This window comes from Primulina tabacum, chromosome 7, assembly GCF_025594145.1.
Source record: "Primulina tabacum isolate GXHZ01 chromosome 7, ASM2559414v2, whole genome shotgun sequence".
Classification (NCBI taxonomy): domain Eukaryota; kingdom Viridiplantae; phylum Streptophyta; class Magnoliopsida; order Lamiales; family Gesneriaceae; genus Primulina; species Primulina tabacum.
Genome location: NC_134556.1, coordinates 18,842,188 through 18,855,184, shown reverse-complemented (window position 1 = coordinate 18,855,184; position 12,997 = coordinate 18,842,188).

Sequence of the window (12,997 nt, the reverse complement as noted above, 5' to 3'; positions counted from 1 at the left end):
AGAAGTGGCCAAGAGTTGGTGGCTAACGGCGAAACGAGCCTTAGAACATCGAGGTATTGATATTACTTGGAAAGTCTTTAAAGATGAATTTTATCAACGTTTTTTCCAGTGTCGTATCGAAAAGACAAAGGGGCCGAATTTGCCAACTTGAGACAGGGGCAATGGAACATAGAGGAGTATGTTGCCAAATTCTCGTCCTTGCTTCGATTTGCACCTCACGTAGCAGGGAATGATGAGGCAGTTGCCGATCAATTCATAAATGGTTTGAATCCGGATATCTTCACTTTAGTGAACATGGGACGACCCAACACTTTTTCTGAGGCGCTGAATCGAGCGAAGGGAGCAGAGGCTGGCTTGATTAGGCAGCGAGGAGCTTCCTATAGTGTTCAGGGTCAGAGACCGCCACCGTTCGCACACAGTTTCCACCACCTCTCCTCGATTTGATAGTGGAATCAGTAGTAGGAAAGAAAGATTCTTTGAAAGCTAAGGGTAAGCAGTTCAAGAGAGCAGGGAGCAGTTCCGAGCTCCAGTGGGTCAAGACAGAGAGGTCCTGGCCAGAGTACAGATGTGACAGGTGTATATTGTACTACTTGTGGAGGCCGACATGCCACAGCAGCAGTGTCAGGGAGTGATGGGCAGATGTAACATATGTAAGCAACATGGACATTTGCCAGAGTCTGTCCCCAGAGAGGTGCACAGAGATTTCAGAGTGCAGGGTCATCAGCATCAGTGACTCAGCCTGAGAGGCAAGCTTGTGTCCATTCCTTCCAGCCCACGCCTACACATCCCATCCTAGAGCCAGAGGTGGCCAGACAGTGAGACAACCTCCCAGACAACAAGCTCAGGTGTTTGCATTGACGGAAGAGCAAGCCCAAGATGCACCAGACGATGTGATTGCAGGTAACTGTTTTCTTTGCGGTTATCCTGCATATGTATTGATAGATACAGGTGCATCACATACATTCATATCAGAACGTTTTGCATTGACACATGCATTGCCTGTAGAGTCATTGTCTACTGTAGTGTCTATTTCTTCTCGTTGGGAAGCGGTCTGATATCTGTGACTTCAGTTAGACATTGCTTACTACAGTTTGAAGGGCATGAGATTGATTTAGAATGTGTTACTTGGTTTATCTGATTTTGATTGTATTGTGGGATTGACATGTTAACTAAGTACAGAGCCACCGTAGACTGTTTTCACAAGATTGTCAGATTCAGACCTGAAATGACAGAGGAGTGGAAATTCTATGGTAAGGGTTCCAGATCTCGGATTCCCTTAGTATCTGCTCTGCTATGAGTAGATTGTTGCAGCAAGGAGCAGAAGGGTTCCTTATTTATTCAGGATTTACTGAAATCGAGCCCGACATTGGCAGATTTGCCAGTAGTACGGGAGTTTGCAGATGTATTTCCTGACGAGATTCCAGGGTTACCTCCAGCCCGAGAGGTAGATTTTAGCATTGATCTTATTCAGGTACCGTTCCTATTTCGAGAGCTCCATATAGGATGGCGCCAATAGAATTGAAAAAACAATTAGAAGATCTTCTAGCCAAGGGATATATCAGACCTAGTGTATCTCCTTGGGGTGCTCCAGTGCTATTTGTGCGAAAGAAAGACGGTTCTATGAGATTGTGTATAGATTACAGGCAACTGAACAAGGCAACGATAAAGAACAAATATCCTTTGCCTCGTATCGACGACTTATTTGATCAGTTGCAGGGATCTTCTATCTATTCCAAGATCGATCTGAGATCTGGATATCACCAGCTGCGAGTACGAGATATTGATATACCAAAGACAGCATTCCGAACCAGGTATGGACATTACGAATTTATTGTCATGCCTTTTGGTTTAACGAATGCTCCAGCGGTGTTCATGGGGTTGATGAACCGTTCTTTCAGAGGTATTTAGATGATTTGTGATTGTTTTTATTGATGATATTTTGGTGTACTCTAAGAATCTGAATGACATGCCAATCATTTGAGAATTGTGTTGCAAACATTGAGAAATGAAAGATTATATGCGAAACTGTCAAGTGTGAGTTTTGGGAGACAGGTTGTCTTCTTGGGTCATATCATATCTGGAGATGGTATTTCTGTGGATCCGAGTAAAGTGGAAGCTGTGATAGTTGGCCGAGACCGACTTCGGTGCCTGAGATACGCAGTTTCATGGGTCTAGCAGGGTACTATAGACGATTCATCAAAGATTTCTCCAGTATTGCGAAGCCAATTACCCAGTTGACACAGAAAAATGCGCCGTTTGTGTGGTCGGATTGTGATCTAGCTTCCTAGAGTTGAAGAAGAGGCTGACCAGTGCACCTGTCTTGATGATTCCTTCAGGTACTGGATTTCGTTGTATATTGTGATGCATCTCACAGAGGGCTGGGATGTGTTTCTTATGCAGCGTGGTCATGTGATCGCATATGCCTCTAGACAGCTGAAGCCACACGAGATTCGATACCCCATTCATGATCTTGAATTGGCGGCTATCGTATTTGCCTTGAAATCTGGCGTCATTATCTTTATGGTGAGAAATTTGAGATTTACTCTGACCATAAAAGCCTGAAGTATCTGTTTTCTCAGTCAGAGTTGAACATGAGGCACGTAGATGGCTTGATCTACTGAAAGATTTTGATTGCGAGATCAAGTCTATCCAGGGAAGTCAAATGCAGCAGCAGATGCCTTGAGTCGAAAGGTTTGTGCCTATCCTTATCGACGATAGGTGTTTCGAATTTAGTTGAAGATTGTTGTTTGTCTGGTTTAGCATTTGACACAGATAGTAAACCATTAAGACTTGCCACGATTCAAGTTGAGCCAGATTTGATTATGAAAATCAAAGAAGCTCAAAGAACAGATCAGAATATACAGCAGTCAATTCAGATGGTCAGATCAGGACATCAGTCTGAATATCAGGTACGTGATTTTGTCCTGTATGTGAATAACCGTATTGTAGTGCCAGATGTTTCGGAGTTGAAACAACAGATATTGTCAGCAGCGCACTGTAGTCGGTTCAGCATTCACCCTGTGGCAGAAAGATGTACAACGACTTGAAGACACAGTTCTGGTGGAAACAGATGAAATCAGATATTGCCGAATATGTGTCTAATGCTTGAATTGCCAACAGGTGAAGCCGAAGAAAGAAGCCCGGAGGTTTACTTCAGAGTATATTCCAGAATGGAAATGGATCACATTTCCATGGATTTCGTGACGAAGTTACCTCGATCATCCCGGGGTTCTGATGCGATTTGGGTTGTGATAGACAGATTAACCAAATCAGCGTGTTTATTCCGTACAGATGACGTACAGACATGATCAGATGGCTGAGTATATGTCAGAGGGTAGTCAGATTACATGGTGTGCCGAAGTCTATCGTATCAGATCGTGATCCACGATTCACTTCACACTTTTGGCACAGTTTGCAGCAGGCCTTAGGTACGACATTACCTGAGTCTGCTTATCATCCTCAGACCGAGAACAGTCAGAGCGGACTATCCAGACTTTAGAGGACATGTTGAGAGCTGCAGTGCTAGACTTTGGCATTAGTTGGCAAGATTCACTACCGTTGTGTGAATTCTCGTACAACAACAGCTATCAAACGAGCATAGTGATGGCACCGTTTGAGGCGTTATATGGCAAGAAGTGCAGATCTCCTCTATATTGGGATGATATATCTGAAGTACCAGAACTTGGGCCTGATATGATTCGGGAAATGACTGAGAGGTGAAGATCATTCAGAAGCGAATGAAGAGCACAGGATAGGCAAGCCAAATATGCCAATATCAGACGTAGACCGCTAGTATTTGAACAAGGAGACAGAGTGTTTTTGAAGATTTCTCCTTTCAGAGGCGTTGTCAGATTTGGCAAAAGCGGGAAGTTGTCTCCTAGATGCATCGGTCCATACGAGATTCTTGAAAAGATTGGCGATCGAGCATATCGACTGGCTCTTCCTCCTTCTCTATCTGGGATACATGACGTTTTTCATGTATCCATGCTGCGTAGATACATGCCAGATTGTTCTCATGTCATTCGACCTGACGAAGCTGAGCTGGATAAGACATTGAGTTATGTGGAACAACCGATACAGATTCTTGATCGGAAAGAGAAACAGCTCAGAACGAAGATATTCCACTAGTGAAAGTCCAGTGGAGTCGTCATGGCACCGAGGAAGCGACTTGGGAGACAGAAGCAGATATGAACAAAAATATCCCGAGTTATTCTCGTGATGTGAGTATTTATTCAGCTTTTGATTTTACTGCTGTTTGTACATACTTTGATTAATTGATTTCACGTTCGAGGACGAACTAATATCTAAGAGGGGGAGAAATGTAATGCCCTAGATTGTATGTGAATAAATTGAAAAGATGAAGTGTTGGTTGAAGAAAGGGACCGCACCCGCGCCTAGTGTAAGGCTCGAGATTTATTAATCTTCATTGATTTGATATTCGGAAGATATGAGTATGCATGACATGTAATGAGAAGCACTAAATGAGATTATGAAGTGGTGCATGAAATATAGACCGCACCCGTGGTAAGGAAAGGTCCGCACCCGCTGTTGAGCTCATGAATTGTGGAAGAATTACAGTAGCATGAGCGCACCCGCGCTACGAACAAGACCGCACCCGCGGTTGATGGACAGAGAGTTGGAGATTAATTACGGAAGTGACACCGCACCCGCGGTGCTAGACAGTCCGCACCCGCGGTTCTGCTACAGTGAGGTCAGCGCACCCGCGTTACAAGACTGAGCGCACCGCGGTCGAAGCTTTCGGAAAAGTTGTTTATCCTTACACTGAGCGCACCCGCGGTTACTGAAGGAGCGCACCGCGGTGCGACGTGCAGCTTGAAAAATAAGCCACGTTTCCTGGTGTTGCATGCAGTATATATAGATATACAATCGAGTCATTCTTCACAATTCAGAGAGGAATCAAGAAAAGGCACCAAGGAAGGATTCCAATTTGTGATTGAAGATTTGGAGATCAATCCGTCCGATTGTGAATCCGACTTCAGTACTGTGTTCCTATCGACGCGGGCTACAACTGGACGTAAGTTTTGTAACGTTTAGACATGATTTGAATTTATGATATTGTCAGAATTGAATATGAATCAGATATGATGTTTCTGCTACAGTAGACATGGTATAACTGAAGTCAGATTAAAGGATAGACTGTTTATGAAATTGTTATGAATTTCAGAGTTGATTTAGTTGAGATTCTATATCTGAGTTGTGTTATTATTCAGATTTGAGTTGTACTGAATTCTGGTACTATATCCGTGATGTTGAGATAGACGGGGTTATCGTGACTGTATTGTTATGCCGTCAAACATCAGTAGATTGATATTGATCAGATTCAGTAATGATTTCGATTGTATCATGATATCATTGATATGAATTAGATTGTACCTTGTTCAGATATCGATCAGATTATATACCGATTTGAGTATTGATCAGAACAGGTCTTGAATTGAATTATATACTGATATTGTATTTATACGATTGTCATTGCCAGACTGGTTATGGACAGATTGGAATACAAGACATCGTCTTCGTCAGACCGGGAAGACAAAGTATAATCATGTTTTGTTTTGGGGAAGACACAACTCAAATGAGATTCAATTTGAGTTGCCCAACAAAATCACATACTAGGGTTGGTTTACCTTTTGATATAATTGATTTGTTTATAGAATTATATTCAAATCTCTTGATATGACGATGCCTTTTTATAGATTTATATTCAAGCATTTGACATAGGAGAGTCATTGGCAGACTTGCCAAACTAGATGTTCGGTTGTATAGACGCTTCGGATCAGATTCACTCCGATTGTAGACATTCGATACAAACATGACCGAAGTCTAGGAATAAGACGTACAGTTACCCCGATTGGGAGGGTAGGTGACAGACAGTGACGTCTTATTCACACCGGGATCCCTAGAGTTAGAGTCGAGTCGAGTCAAGATATGAATTGAATTGAGTTGCATGCTTATTTATTTTGATTCCAGAGATTATGGAATCCATTGTTACTGCATGCTTATTTTGATTTGGTTTCCTACACTATGAAACCTATTGTTATGAATTTTATGTATGATAATATGCTTTATGATTTATATTGTGTATATGCATGTATACATGTTTTATAATCACCGGAGTATCCGGCTGTTGTCTTGTTTTGTATGTGTGATGACAACAGGTGAGACAGGATCGGGGTCAAGAAGATGATGAGAGAAGACGAGTTAGAGTGGTGATTCCGGACTTATTGTCGACTTGGTTTAATACTTGAAATTAGTAGTTGAACCTTAGACTAGTTTGAATAATTGTTGTACATTATTGTACTTTATACTGAGATGTATAATAGATTTATTCCATTACCTTCCGCATTTTAAAGAAAAATTTTAGACCCTGTTTATCTTAATTGATAATTAAATCCCAAAGATGATTAAAAATGATTAGCGTCCGGGTCCCCACAACAGGTGGTATCAGAGCGATAGATCCTTTAGACTGAGATAGAAGAGAATGGCGGGGTAGAGTGAGTTTTCTTTCCTTGCATGTGATTGCTAGCATGAGATTTATGTTAATGTTGATTACATTATGTATGCTACATGAAACTATGATTTACTGCTTTGAAATACATTTACCTGTTATTTGATTTGAATTGGTAATATGTATTATTGAGTATGAATCAGATCTGATTCATGATCAGCAGTAAGATGATAGAGAAAGATTATAACAGATTTGTAGTATTTGAGTACTAATGGTTTGATAAGCAGATATACCTCTACCGAGAATTCCAGAAAGGGGTAGTGCTTCGACTGAACAGATAGATGTATCAGAAACTCAGATTGAAATACAGTTGGAAGAATTTCAGTTATTTCAGCCGCCGATTCTGAGTGGTGTCGACATCTGAAGATTGTGAGAACTGGTTTGATGACATAGAAATACTGTTTGATTTACTTGATTATTCAGATGAACAAGAATTAAACCATATTCCACCAGTTACGAGAGACTGCCAGAAGTTGGTGGATTACAAGTAAAAGAATGCTAGAACAGAGAGGTACATGATTTGTGGGAAATATTCAGAACTGAATTTTATCGAAGATTTTTCTCAGTTTCGTACTGGGAAGAAAAAGAGTAGAGTTTGAGAATTTGAGACAAGGCCAACTGAATATTGAAGAATAGTTGCGAAATTCTACTCTACTGCGTTTTGCTCCACAGGTAATTGGGAATGATGAAGCTGTAGCAGATCAGTTCATCAGAGGATTGAACTCGGAGATAGTTGCATTGATAATATGCAGCGACCTTATCATTTTGCTGATGCCTTGAGTAAAGCAAAGACAGCGGAGGCGAGTCTGATTAGACAACTAAAAAGGGTGTGTGCGCTGCAACCCCAGACACAGCAATCCCCTCTCCGATTTGATCGTGGCAGCACGAGTAGAAAGCAAGATTTGCTGAAAGATCGAAAGAAACAGTTTAAGAAGTTAGGGAGCGGACTGAGTGGTTCGTCTAGCTCCAGTAGTTCCAGCCCGAGTCATACTGGAGTATATTGCCGAACTTGCGGAGGGAGACATTCAACAGAGCAATGCCAGGGAGTGACTGGTAGTTGCCATATTTGTAGACAGCCGGGACACCTTGCTAGAGTTTGTTCTCAGAGAAGTTCCCGAAGATTTTAGGGAGCAGAAGACCGAGGAACAGACACCGGACATACCTGATGATAGAGTGGATGGTACTTTTTTTTATGATTATATTGCATATGTATTGATATATACTAATGCATTCCCTACGATTACCTTTGACTAAGTTGCATTGAGATATGCTGTACCTGTTGAGTCTGATTGTACTGTAGTATTGATTCTCTTACTTGTTGAAAAAGAAAGATTGATATCAAAGATTTCTGTGAAATATTGTATACTACAGTAAGATGAGAATGAGGTCGAGTTAGATTATGATGTACTTGTACTTCTGATTTGACCGCATTATTGATATTAATATGTTGAACAAGTACAGAACTATTATAGATTCTTGTCAGGAGAGTATAAGATTCAGACCAGATCGGCTGATGAGTAGAAATTTCACGGTAAGGATTCTAGATTCAGAATTCCTTAGATATTTGTGTTGTCTAGGGACTCGATTGTTACAGAAAGGAGCAGATGGCATCTTATGTATTCAGTAGACATACTGAAATCGAGCCTAGCATTGGCAGATTTGCCAATGATGTACGAGTTGGCTGATGTTTGCCCAGATAAGATTTCAGATTTGCTTTATATCAGAAAGATAGATTTCAGAATTGAATGGAGACCAGGTACTTTGTTTATTAGAATTCAGTACATAATGATTGAATGTGCAGCATGTCACTGAATGAAGTGAAAGAATTAAAAGATTAGTAGAAGAGTACCGACCAGGAGTTACATTGATTTAGTGTTGCTCGGTGGCATATTTCAGTATGTTCAGAGATATTCTGATGATTTCATGCTCGTTTATCTATGACTTTTGATATATTTGTAGCATCTGATTGATTGAATCGAATATCTGAAGATTGTATTGAATACTCTGAGAACTGTGAATATTGTATACATATATTATTCAGATATGAATCATGCTTGAAACAGATGGTATTCAGAATATGTGATATCTGAAGTTAGTATACCGATTGATTTTGACACAGTTGAGATCATGATCAGTAGATAAGAATGATACCGATATCAGACATATCAGATAGATCAGAAATTTCAGAAATGTCAGAATTTGTAAGAAATGTATGTTTTTGGTCTGAATTGACAGATTTTCGTATACGATGGTTTTTTGTATCTGCTTTAGTATTGCTATTGTTCTAACACTATATTTGAGACAGCTTATATTGTTTGAGGGCATATTGTATTTACAGATGATATATAGCAGTTGATCAAAACGACATGAAGACGTGATTGATTAGTCAGAATTGACAATATTGCGAGGAATTGCCGTTTTATGTTTACTAAACTCACTATCAGTATAGATTATTGATATTATGAATCTGATTTGATAGTACTGTTATTCTGAGTCAGTGTTTAATATAGATTATTCAAACAGAATCAGAGCTGAACTCGAGAATTTCGGCAGTTCAGAGATTTAATCAGAATGTTCAGAGCTTAAATTCGATAATCAGATAAGAACATCGATCAGAGTAGCAGATATGTGATTTTGTTATTGTATGAAAATGATTATCTTGTGATGTCAAATATTTCAGAATTGTACGACAGAATTTGATATCGACAATCAGAACCGAATACAAGGTAGGTATTTTTCTTTAATTTATATTATTAACTGATTTTTTGTACCGAATAGTTCGAATCTGAAATGATCGATAGTGTCCGAAACGCACCGTAGTGGATTCATTTTCATTTTGGTGACTGAGAATGTATGATATTCGAATAGATAGTTCTGACCTGGACAGATTAAATCAGTTGTGGCAGAATTTATGCTGAAATGTTGGCAGAATTGTACTGAAATTTCTGAACCGTCAATAAATGAAGATAGAAAGATAGAGATCAGAAGATTTATTACAGAGTTTGTATATTGACTAGACATGGGGAGTATATTTCGATGAATTTCGTAATAAGACCACTGCAATACTTTCCAGATTGTGATATGATATGATTGTGATTGAAAGATTGTTCAATCTATATCTATTAGTTTGTACAAGATGACGTACAAACATGACCAGATGACAAAGATCGATGTCAAGGAAATGGTCAGATTGATCAGAATGTAGAACTAGATATCAGATTGTGATTTTGATTGAGTTTGTAATTGTGGCAGAAATACCATGAACTCATTCATATATTATCCACCGACTGACAGATAGCCAGAGTATACTATCCAGATATTGAGAGATATCCAGGGAGTGGCAGTGCTGCATACTAACACCAGTTGACATGACATATTGTCACTATATGAATTATTGTATAATGATAGCTATCAAACGAGCATTGAAATAGCCACAAATGAGACATTGTACAGTAGACTTGATTGTAGTAGGTACTGATGAGGCCAGGGCCGAGGGCGGGGACCAGTGAGCCAGCTTGAGTCGGCAGTAGTGGCACCCAAGAACCCTCAGAGCAGCAGTTGTTATTCTATTCCGCAAACATTTTATCAGTCGTTGGATATTTTTAAATTGTGATTTTTGGCAAACTTTTTTCTTCCGCTGCAATATTTTGAAATATTGAACTTGATTCACCAGTGATTTTATGAATGAGGTCATTTAAGTTCTTTTAAAAAGAAAATTTTTCATTTTCCGCAAATTTTAAAGCAAGAAGTTTTAGGGCTTTTTGCAATTGGTATTAGAGCGGTGGTTCTGTATAGGGTTACACTACTACTGACCACGAGAAGATCATGAAGCCACGCCTTCGGTCTGTAAGTTTTACAGTTCAGCATTTTATTTATAGCATGAATTATTTTGACAGCATGCTTCCATGAAATAATTTCAACCAGATTTTCAGTATTTCAGTGTTCATTCAAAATAAATTATGGAATTATGCATGTTAGTTACGTATGGGTTATGTTGAAACAGTATGCCCCCTAGACGTATTCTAGAGCGCAATAGAGAGGAGGAGCCTCGCCGAGAGGACAGGGAGGAGCGTAGACCGGAGGGAGACCTACCACCTCCTCCACCACCCCCACCGGACATGAGTGCCGAGATGTTAGCTGGGATGGCACAGTTCTTCGTACAGTTTGCGCGGGACAATGCCGCAGCCGCAGCCAGGTCGACAGGGCCCGAGGCTGTTTATGAGCGATTCATGAAGATGCGCCCGAAGGAATACTCTGGGACATCTGACCCCATGTTGCCGAGGGATGGATCAAATCCCTCGAGGTTATCTTCGAGTTTATGGAGCTGGGAGACGCAGACCGAGTCCGATGTGCCACCAACCTGTTCACTGGAGACGCCCGCTTATGGTGGGAAGGAGCTTCGGTAGCCTTGACTTTGGCTACACTTTCATGGACCCGCTTTACGGAAGTTTTCTACTCCAAGTATTTTGCTGAGGAGGTTCGCACCAGGCTGACCACCGAGTTCATGAGTCTGAGGCAGGGGGATATGACGGTTACGGAGTTCATCCGTAAGTTCGAGAGGGGCTGTCACTTTGTGCCCCTGATCGCGAATGATGCCAGAGCCAAGTTGATGCACTTCCTAGTGGGTTTACGGCCGATCTTGCGCCGGGATGTTAGGGTGTCGACCCTGCTACTTATGAGATTGCCGTCTCCAAGGCCTTAGCCGCAGAGCAGGATCTGCGGGATATCGAGAGAGATAGCCAGAGCAAGCGCCCAGTCGAGGCACCGCACCGCCCTCCTCCTCATCAGCAGCAGCAGAATAAGAGGCCTTTTCATGGACCGCACAGGAACCGAGGCCAGCAGCAGCAGCAGCGGGGACGCCCAGCCCCGAAGACTCAGGAGCACCCAGTCTGTCCCAGGTGCTCACGTCGCCATCCTGGAGCATGTATGGCTGGCTCAGGAAAGTGTTTTAAGTGTGGCAGTCCAGACCACATGTTGCTGCAATGTCCTCAGAGGAATCTGCCTACCCAAGGCAGAGTTTTTGCTCTTCATGCCACGGAAACCAACCCGGGGACTATGTTGTTGACAGGGAGAATTTTTATATCTGGTTCCGCTATCAAGGCCTTGATAGATTCAGGGGCTACTCACTCGTTTATTTCGGAGGTCTTTGCAAACTTTCTCAAGATCCAGACCATTGGGCTAGATACAGCCTTTTCAGTAGCGTTGCCGTCAGGCGAGGAGATGGCAGCCACCAATGTTATCCGAGATATAGACCTTGAGCTGCACGGTAATCTTGTTTATGCGGATCAAATTGTGCTACCGATGCCAGAATTTGACATCATCCTAGTGATGGACTGGCTATTGATGAACAGAGTGTTGATAGACTGCAAACGGAGATCTGTTCTTGTCCGACCGTCTGGAATGGAGCAGTTCTTATTTGAGGACAGGTACTTTCCTTTACCGCGCATTATTCCTTATGTTCAGGCTAGGAAACTCATGCATAGAGGGTGTCGGGCATTTCTAGCGACCTTTTTATCTGTCCCCGAGGAACCCAGCCAGTCAACCTCAGATGTTTCGATTGTCAGAGATTTCTTAGACGTTTTTCCCGAAGACGTCTCTGGTGCCACCCGAGAGAGAGGTGGAGTTTTCCATTGAGCTTATGCCAGGTACGGCTCCGATATCCAAAGCGTCGTACCGACTAGCACCGACAGAGATGGCAGAGCTTAAGAATCAGATTCAGGAACTTCTCGTCAAGGAGTTCATTCGCCCGAGCTTTTGTCCATGGGGCGCGCCGGTATTATTTGTGAAAAAGAAGGATGGCACGATGAGGCTTTGCACATTGACTAACGGGAGTTGAACAGGGTTACAGTGAAGAATAAATACCCACTACCGAGGATTGAGGATCTGTTTGACCAGTTGCAGGGAGCTTCGATTTTCTCCAAGATAGATTTGCGTTCCGGTTATCACCAGTTGAGGGTGAGAGATGCTGATGTCTCGAAGACTGCTTTTAGGACTCGTTATGGCCACTACGAGTTCCTTGTGATGTCGTTCGGACTGACGAATGCGCCAGCGATCTTCATGGATCTCATGAATCGCGTATTTCAGCCATACCTCGACCAGTTTGTGATAGTGTTCATAGATGACTTTCTCGTCTACTCCAAGAGTCGGGAGGAGCACAGCAGGCATCTGACCACAGTGTTGCAGACATTGCAGAAGCACAAACTTCGCAAAGTTCAGTAAGTGCGAATTCTGGTTAGAGAAGGTGGCGTTCTTGGGCCACATTGTTTCTAGCAGTGGCATTGAGGTAGACCCGGCGAAGTTTGCAGCAGTCAGAGATTGGGTTGTGCTTCAGAATGCATCCAAGATCCGCAGTTTCTTGGGTTGGCAGGATATTACAGGAAGTTCATTCAGGGATCTCATCCATTGCCGTTCCGTTCCACTCAGCACTGACCAAAAAAATGTGAAATTTGTGTGGAGCGAAGAGTGTCA